The sequence below is a fragment of the Rutidosis leptorrhynchoides genome, chromosome 3 (assembly GCF_046630445.1).
Source record: "Rutidosis leptorrhynchoides isolate AG116_Rl617_1_P2 chromosome 3, CSIRO_AGI_Rlap_v1, whole genome shotgun sequence".
Lineage (NCBI taxonomy): Eukaryota > Viridiplantae > Streptophyta > Magnoliopsida > Asterales > Asteraceae > Rutidosis > Rutidosis leptorrhynchoides.
In genome coordinates, this window is record NC_092335.1 from 607,674,533 (window position 1) to 607,681,926 (window position 7,394).

At 33.8% G+C, this 7,394-nt stretch overlaps 2 long non-coding RNA genes across 2 annotated transcripts; both read left to right on the forward strand.

Moving 5' to 3' along the window:
* The first annotated feature begins 1,264 nt into the window (after nucleotides 1-1,264).
* On the forward strand, nucleotides 1,265-2,486 carry LOC139898862 (uncharacterized). The gene is made up of 4 exons (XR_011777167.1): nucleotides 1,265-1,304; nucleotides 1,925-2,024; nucleotides 2,187-2,269; nucleotides 2,336-2,486. It is a non-coding gene; the product is annotated as an uncharacterized lncRNA (long non-coding RNA).
* Nucleotides 2,487-2,553: 67 nt separating this feature from the next.
* On the forward strand, nucleotides 2,554-4,457 carry LOC139898861 (uncharacterized). Its single transcript, XR_011777166.1, has 2 exons — nucleotides 2,554-3,321; nucleotides 4,149-4,457. It is a non-coding gene; the product is annotated as an uncharacterized lncRNA (long non-coding RNA).
* The last annotated feature ends 2,937 nt before the right edge of the window (nucleotides 4,458-7,394 follow it).

Below are 7,394 nucleotides of genomic sequence, written 5' to 3' on the forward strand. Positions count from 1 at the left end.
GTTTTGCTTTTTACCATTTCTACTTTAGTTGTGTTATCATAGGATCCATTCTCTACATACAAAGCACATGTAACATGTGGTATACATGCTAAATGTTCAGGTGCCCCAAGTGGCTATGTGTTTGATTTATCTAATACACTAAATGCCCTATAATAAGTGTTACTTGATTTGCTTTTCAGTGATAATATGAATAGAGGTGCCTACATGAGCGGGTTGAGTTCGTTCAAAGTACATTTCCTCTGTTTTCATAACCTTCATCTAATACAAATTTGTTGTCTTTAAGAAAATACCGAGGAGCGGAGGTTTCACGTGTGCGTAAATGTAAAGGTTCTTATCACCTGTTATTTTGCAAGGGACTGGCATGGATTTTAACCATCATCAAAAGCATTCAAAGGGTCTTAAACATGTAAAAGCTCTTTTTTTTTTTTTTTGTCACTTTGTGTTTGTTTAGTATTTGTATGTAAACATATAATTGCTTTGTATTTGTTTTTGGTGTCTCTAAATTTGAGTTAAACTAAACATATTTTCCAGTATTATGGTTTTCAACTTTGTGTTATTTGTTTTTTAAGGTTATAACTTGCTTGATTTATTATCAGTAATTCAACATTACTACTGAAATTAACAACCTAACATATACTATATAAACTATAATTATTTAGACAATTTAAATTTTGATTCATCCCTAAAAAAATCCCGCGAATTTGCGGGTCTTAAACTAGTACTCTCAATTAAATTATATCAAAAAATATCTGTATGTCATAAATTAAAGGTATGTTAGTAAGTTTTGAGTGGATATATCAAAGTTGGTGTTGGATATATCAATTTCTTAATATAAATATCTAACTGTCCATAACAATTTGATAATATGGGATATCAATATTTATATTTGAAATTTGTTTGGTAGATCACAAATACTTACGTCACTATTGGATAATCAAAACTAAAAATACATCACCCATTTTTAAAAAATCTTACATGTCAAAATCTGAACCCTTAGATGAAAAACCTTCGTTTAATCTTGCCCGTTGAAAACATTGTATACGTACCTTTCAAAGAGAGTACGTCACCCCATAAACTCAAAATACAATACTATCCCTTACCTCTTTAATCAAAACTCGATCAAAAAAAAAAAAAAAAAAAAACGGCTTGATGATACCAAATCAAAAACCTTACGAACAAATCCTTACCATTAAACCAAAACTATTTCATGATTTTCTTGCATCTGTTAATACGATGATGAAATTCTGATTCTGAATTAGGGTTTGATGAAGTCACGATCATAGCCAAAAATTATGAAATTCAAGGTAAGTGTTTTTATGAATTAGGGTTTTTGTTGGGTTTTTTGAATTAATTCTTCATATCTCCTGTTTTCTTAAATTCTGGATTTCTTCGACTCAAATATGATATACTTTGTAGGAGCGGTACCTTTATTTGTTAAAATGCAAATATGAATTTAACAGGGAAAGTATAAAGATTCGTGTATATGTGATATGTAAAAGAATAGAATGGGTAAAATACAAAAGCTGCACTTATTAACCAACAACAAAATGGCTTCTATAGCCACACACGAGCATGAAAATAGCACCTACCCTACCTGCACTCTCCAACTTAAACTTAAACGTGCACCAAAATAAATGCTAGACTATTTCCTATTTAACCAAAATAATCGGTCAATAAACTGACCACTTCTAATCTAGCAAAACAAACCAATCTATTACCAAAATGACACCATCAGATAAAATATTAAATCTAAATACTTATGACAATGCAATTATTATTACTCAATCTAAATAACCACTAAACTATCAAAATTACCCAACATACTTTTGCCTTTCTCAATTGCGAATTTAGTTTTGCCTAATAATTCGAGTGCGAATATGTTTTGATTATGATTTAGCTTTTTTTTTCCTTCTTTTATTTGCAGATTGAAATCAGGTGTTGAAACAACAAAAAATAATTATGGCTCACAATCTAACGGATTTCTACACAATACACCATACATTTACATATTCTCGATTGATATCGTAAGTCATTTAGTTTTTTTTTTTTTTTTAAATAATGAATATGGTTAGAACTAAGCCGTTTGTTTTTCTATTGTTAACATGAAGATTGATATAAAAATGTTATTGTTTATGGATTATTTATGAAACGTTTGTTATAATCTCTACATGTTTGTTGTGGTTTAGATTATAACCAGTAGAAGTCACGATTCTTTATGTGCTTTTTGACATTGTGGTTGACAGCAAATGATCAACTGCACAAGTATCAGGTGATATAAATTGTATATTGAAATAGTTATATTGTATAGCGTAATTATTTCTCTTACTGTTTGAAGGTTTGATGTGGTTATTCCTGGAGGTAAAGTTCATAAGGAGGGTAGCTTTACAGCAGCAGGTAAAAAAGCTCTTTCTCTTACTTATTACTGTGTCTTACTAAAACCTTTTTTTACTTATGTAGTTACGTTTAGCAATGTTATTAATTTTTTTTTCTTTCCATTAAAGGATATAGTGCCTGTAGATAGCCCGTTTCAATTTCACCACATAGTGGTGAAATAGATGCGAAATGCTTCAATGATCTAGGTCAAGAGCAGGAGGCACCTAGGAGCCCATCTGGTGAAGTGGTAATTCATTTCATTTGGTTGGTCGTTCAGATTTATTTTCTTTGTTGGTATTTTAGTAGAATATACAAATACATATGCTTCACTGTCTCTTGAATCTAAATTTTGTGTTAGGCTTATTTTTATAGATGTTATTTGTTGTTGTAATGAGGTCATATAAAAACCTCATAGCTAGCTTAAACACTAAGCTTTTCCCCTCACTTGTTACTCTCACTCACACCTTAAACTACACCTAGTTCACTAAATCCTCTCAAACCTCATGTAACCCTAACCTTGTAATCTTGGCACATTGTATTGAATAAGATCAGATTCATTTATAACAGTTTATCTTCATAACATCATATTCATCATCGTCATATGATCTTCAACGATATACAAACACACACACACGTATTCACAGATTCATCTTCAATTAAGCATATGAACACGAATTGATCGAAATCTAATCTCTACATTTTGTTATAAATATTGTGTGTTGTTTCTAAACTTTCATTCTTAGATGTAAGCTAATTCTAACTGACAAGGTTGCATCTTTTATCTAATCGTGACGCTACAATTGTAATTGGCCAAAGTTGATGTCAATGATGAAGAAAACAAAGAACTTGCAGGAAAATATGAAGTACAAGGATTCCCTGTAATCAAGTCGTGAGAAATGTTGGTTAGACGATGTAGCCAACATTAGTGGTGACAAAATGATCTCTATAGTAAGCATTCTGTGTTCTATTTTACATCACTCTTAAGTTTATTGTAAAAAAAAAAAATGTTGAACACGAACATGAACTCAAAAGTTGAATTTGAGATTCGATGTGTTTTAGGCTATGATTCCTTCATCAAAGTTGCATCTAAGCATACTAGGAACACTCGTGAATCATCAATCAAACCAAAAACATTAAATTGACTTCGAATTTGAACAATGAAAATTCAGTTGACTTTTTCATCTAAACTTTGACTTCGAAATTCTAGCTCGATTCTTCAAGTTAGATCTTCAAAACTTGCAGATAGCTTCACGAAGTGATTTAGAACACAACTACATTAATGGATTTGAACAACTCATTACCTGCAAATATGCAACTGTGATGATTTGGTTATCTCCATATTTATTTATTTACAAAATTGTTTAATGGATTTGTATACATGGTCAGCTGTTTTGGTACAACTTTCCACCCTCACCAGTTCACCACAATTTTTTTTTCCAGCAAAGTAATATCATGGTCGACCACCTTGCAATGGTTGGTCGACTACCTTGTTAGTGTTGGTCGACTACGTAGTCAACCATGATATAATGGTAGTCGACCCAATTTTTGTTCGAATAAAAGTGGTCGACCACCTTGTAATGGTCGGTCGACTACCTTGTTAGGGTTGGTCGACTACGCAGTCAACCATGTTATAATGGTGGTCGACCAAAGTCTTAGTCGCCTTAATGGTGTATATTAACAATTTTTTTTAAAAAAGTGTATTTTGTGATAAAAGTTTAAAAAAAGTGTATTTTAGGCAATATCCCTAGTATTTATGATGTATGCATGTTTTGCAGGTTGGGATATAATCCAAATTGGTCAGGCTAAGAGTTTGATAATTTCATTATTCTTTCTAACAAAGTTGTGATTTGACTATAATCTCGGTCATACTACTAATGCTAAGCTCATTCTTCGTGGGAAATTATTGGTTTTTTTTTAAAGGTGGGGAATTTTTATTTACCGAGTCATGTATTGCTGTTTGCAGATGCTTTAGTTACACCCCGTAAGTAAATTTAGGACGTAAAAATTATGGATTGATCGAGGCCATCTATGAATAAAGATGTATGCACTATATGCCAAGTGCACTATATGGCTGTTTTCTGTTACACGATTTCTTTTTACGCTTTTTGAGTGTACTAATAATAATGATATTAGGCAATCTATGTATGGTGAAGATCAAATAAGATGATGATGTATATTTGACAGTTGTAGAAAAGAGAGGAGGAACCAAAACTCTTCCAAGTTGTTTTGACAAGTGTAGAAGTTGATACGGTCTTTTTACATGTATTAATATTAATATTAGTTATTAATAAATATTGATATAATATTGATATAAGTAAAGATCGACCGGCATCAATGGCTTATTAACCCGAGATCTTATTGCGACGCTAACATGGGAAGAACGCGTGTTGGTTAAAACTTGCTCTCAAGATTCCTTAAGTATTTTCGTGTGTAATGTATATAACTAGAAAAAATCCGACCGCGCGTTGCTGCGGTTGTATTTGACGCGCGGTCCAATTTGGATATACGATGTCCGTTTCGCGTATAGTTAGTCGTGTTGTATATGTATATATATGTATGTAATATAGCCCGAAATATTTATTTTTTTTAACGATGTCCGTTTCGCGTATAGTTAGTCGCGTTGTGTTCGTAAAATTATTTCGAGTTGAACGGTGGTATCGGAAAAATTTAACTCGCACCGAGCGTGAATATAGGGCCGTTATTTAGTGTTTTTTTAACGATGTCCGTTTTGCATATAGTTAGTCCCGTTGGGTTCGTGAGATTTTTTCGAGTTGAACGGTGGCCTCGGAAAAATTTAACTCGTACCGAGCGAGAAGATATGGCCCGTTATAAATTCGGGTGGATTGAAGTTTTTTTATTTTAATTAAATTATAAATTTATGGTTTTTACCCCTGGAAAAGTGTAAAGGTGAGGGGTTGTTGTGTAATTTGTGCGAAAGTTGGAGGACCGTTTGTAGTGTGGACGCAAATTCAAAACGACAATTCGTTAAAACTGGAACCACCAAAAATGGGAGGAGGTTTAGTATATAATATAATATAATATAATATAATATAATATAATATAATATAATATAATATAATATATATATAATATAATATAATATAATATAATATAATATAATTTCCTAGACACTCATTTTTGTATCAAATTGCTTGGTGATCCAAGCTTGTTGTACATACCCGGTTGATATATATTAATATAAAATTAGTTGGCTTTTTTTTAAAAAAACCATCCCTGAGAATCACGATATATTTTTATTATACTTCATGATCACAAATTTTGGAATGAAATTCTAACTTGGAGTTATCAAGTCCTGTTAGGGCTCACCTAGTCGTTCCTAACAAGTGGTATCAGAGTGTAGGATCGATTTTTTGCAGGAACAATGGCGGAAAAGAGTGATGTGAAGATCGATTGGTTTGATGGTACTGATTTTAGCTTTTGGAAGATGCAAATTGAAGATCTACTCTATCAAAAGAAGTTTTACCAACCTTTAACCGGTATTAAACCGGAAGAGATGGCTCAAGGCGAGTGGGAGTTGTTGGATAGGCAAGCCCTAGGAGTTGTCCGACTTTCTCTAACCAAGAACGTTGCTTACAACATCGTGAGTGAAACCACAACGACGGAATTGCTTGCGGCTTTATCTAACATGTATGAAAAAGTCACCCTCTTTGAACAAGGTTTTATTGATAAGGCAATTGGTTAAGATGAGGGAAGGTTCTTCGGTGGCGGGTCATGTGAATTAATTTATTTGATTTTGACCCGTTTGAAATCGGTTGATATTAAATTCAATAATGAGCTAAAAGCATTGTTTTTGCTATCTTCGCTACCTGATAGTTGGGCCGGTACGGTAACGGCGGTTAGTGGTGCATCCGGAACTACTAAACGCACGTTTGAAGGAATTCGTGACTTGATTCTTAGCGAAGGTATTCGAAGGAAAGATTCGAATGAGAGTCTGGGTTCGGTTCTAAGTGTTAGTCGAGGAAGAGCTAGGTCAAGGAGTCCATCAAGGAGCAAGAATGTGATGTGTTGGAATTGTCAACAAGTTGGTCACTACAAATCAAGGTGCTCGATTTTAAAGTTGGGTAGGAGCGCAACGAATGTGGTGATCGAAGATGCGTTGATGTGCAAAGAAGAGGTTCTTGACGATTTATCAGTTTTAGATTCGGGTGCCTCGTATCATGCTACCCCATACATGAACAAGATGGTGAATTTCAAGTGTTATTCTGGTAAAGTCCGAGTTGCGGATGGGAAGACACTTGATATCTCGGGTGAGGGTGACCTAGTTGTTAGACACTTGAATTATGCATGGATCTTGAGTAATGTGAGATTCATCTCAAAGCTCAAGAGTAGGTTGATCTCGGTTGGGCAATTGGATGATGAAAGGTGTCATGTTCTATTTGTAGATCAAAGATTGACGGTGTTTAAAGGAGGTCTTGTGGTTGCTCGCGGGTACAAGAGGGGAACCGTGTATATGGTTGAGGAGTTACTAGGTGATTTTGTGGGTGTCAAAAGTTCTAGCATGCTAATGCTTTCCGGTATTGTTGAGAGGTCTTGTTTGAGTGGGAGCTCAAAGAAAGTTGAAGCTAGTAGAAATTCGGGTCGAATTGGGTACACTAGAGCTTTCTTCACTTTGGGTAGATCCTCTCCATTGGCAATTTTGTTGCGATCGGCCAAGGAAAATGAACGGAAGATTTTCCTGAGAGTCACTGTTAAAGATACATCCGTACAGTAGGAGTTGGCTCGAGATGGAAAATCGGGTTTGTCAAAAGACGTGCGAACGTATGTGGTGGTGTTCCAATGATGAAAGCTAAGGTTGTTATTGAAATGTCCCGTTCTTATTGATTAAAAACGTTCCATATTAATTGATTTCGTTGCGAGGTTTTGACCTCTATATGAGACGTTTTTCAAAGACTGCATTCATTTTTAAAACAAACCATAACCTTTATTTCATAAATAAAGGTTTAAAAAGCTTTACGTAGATTATCAAATAATGATAATCTAAAATATCCTGTTTACACACG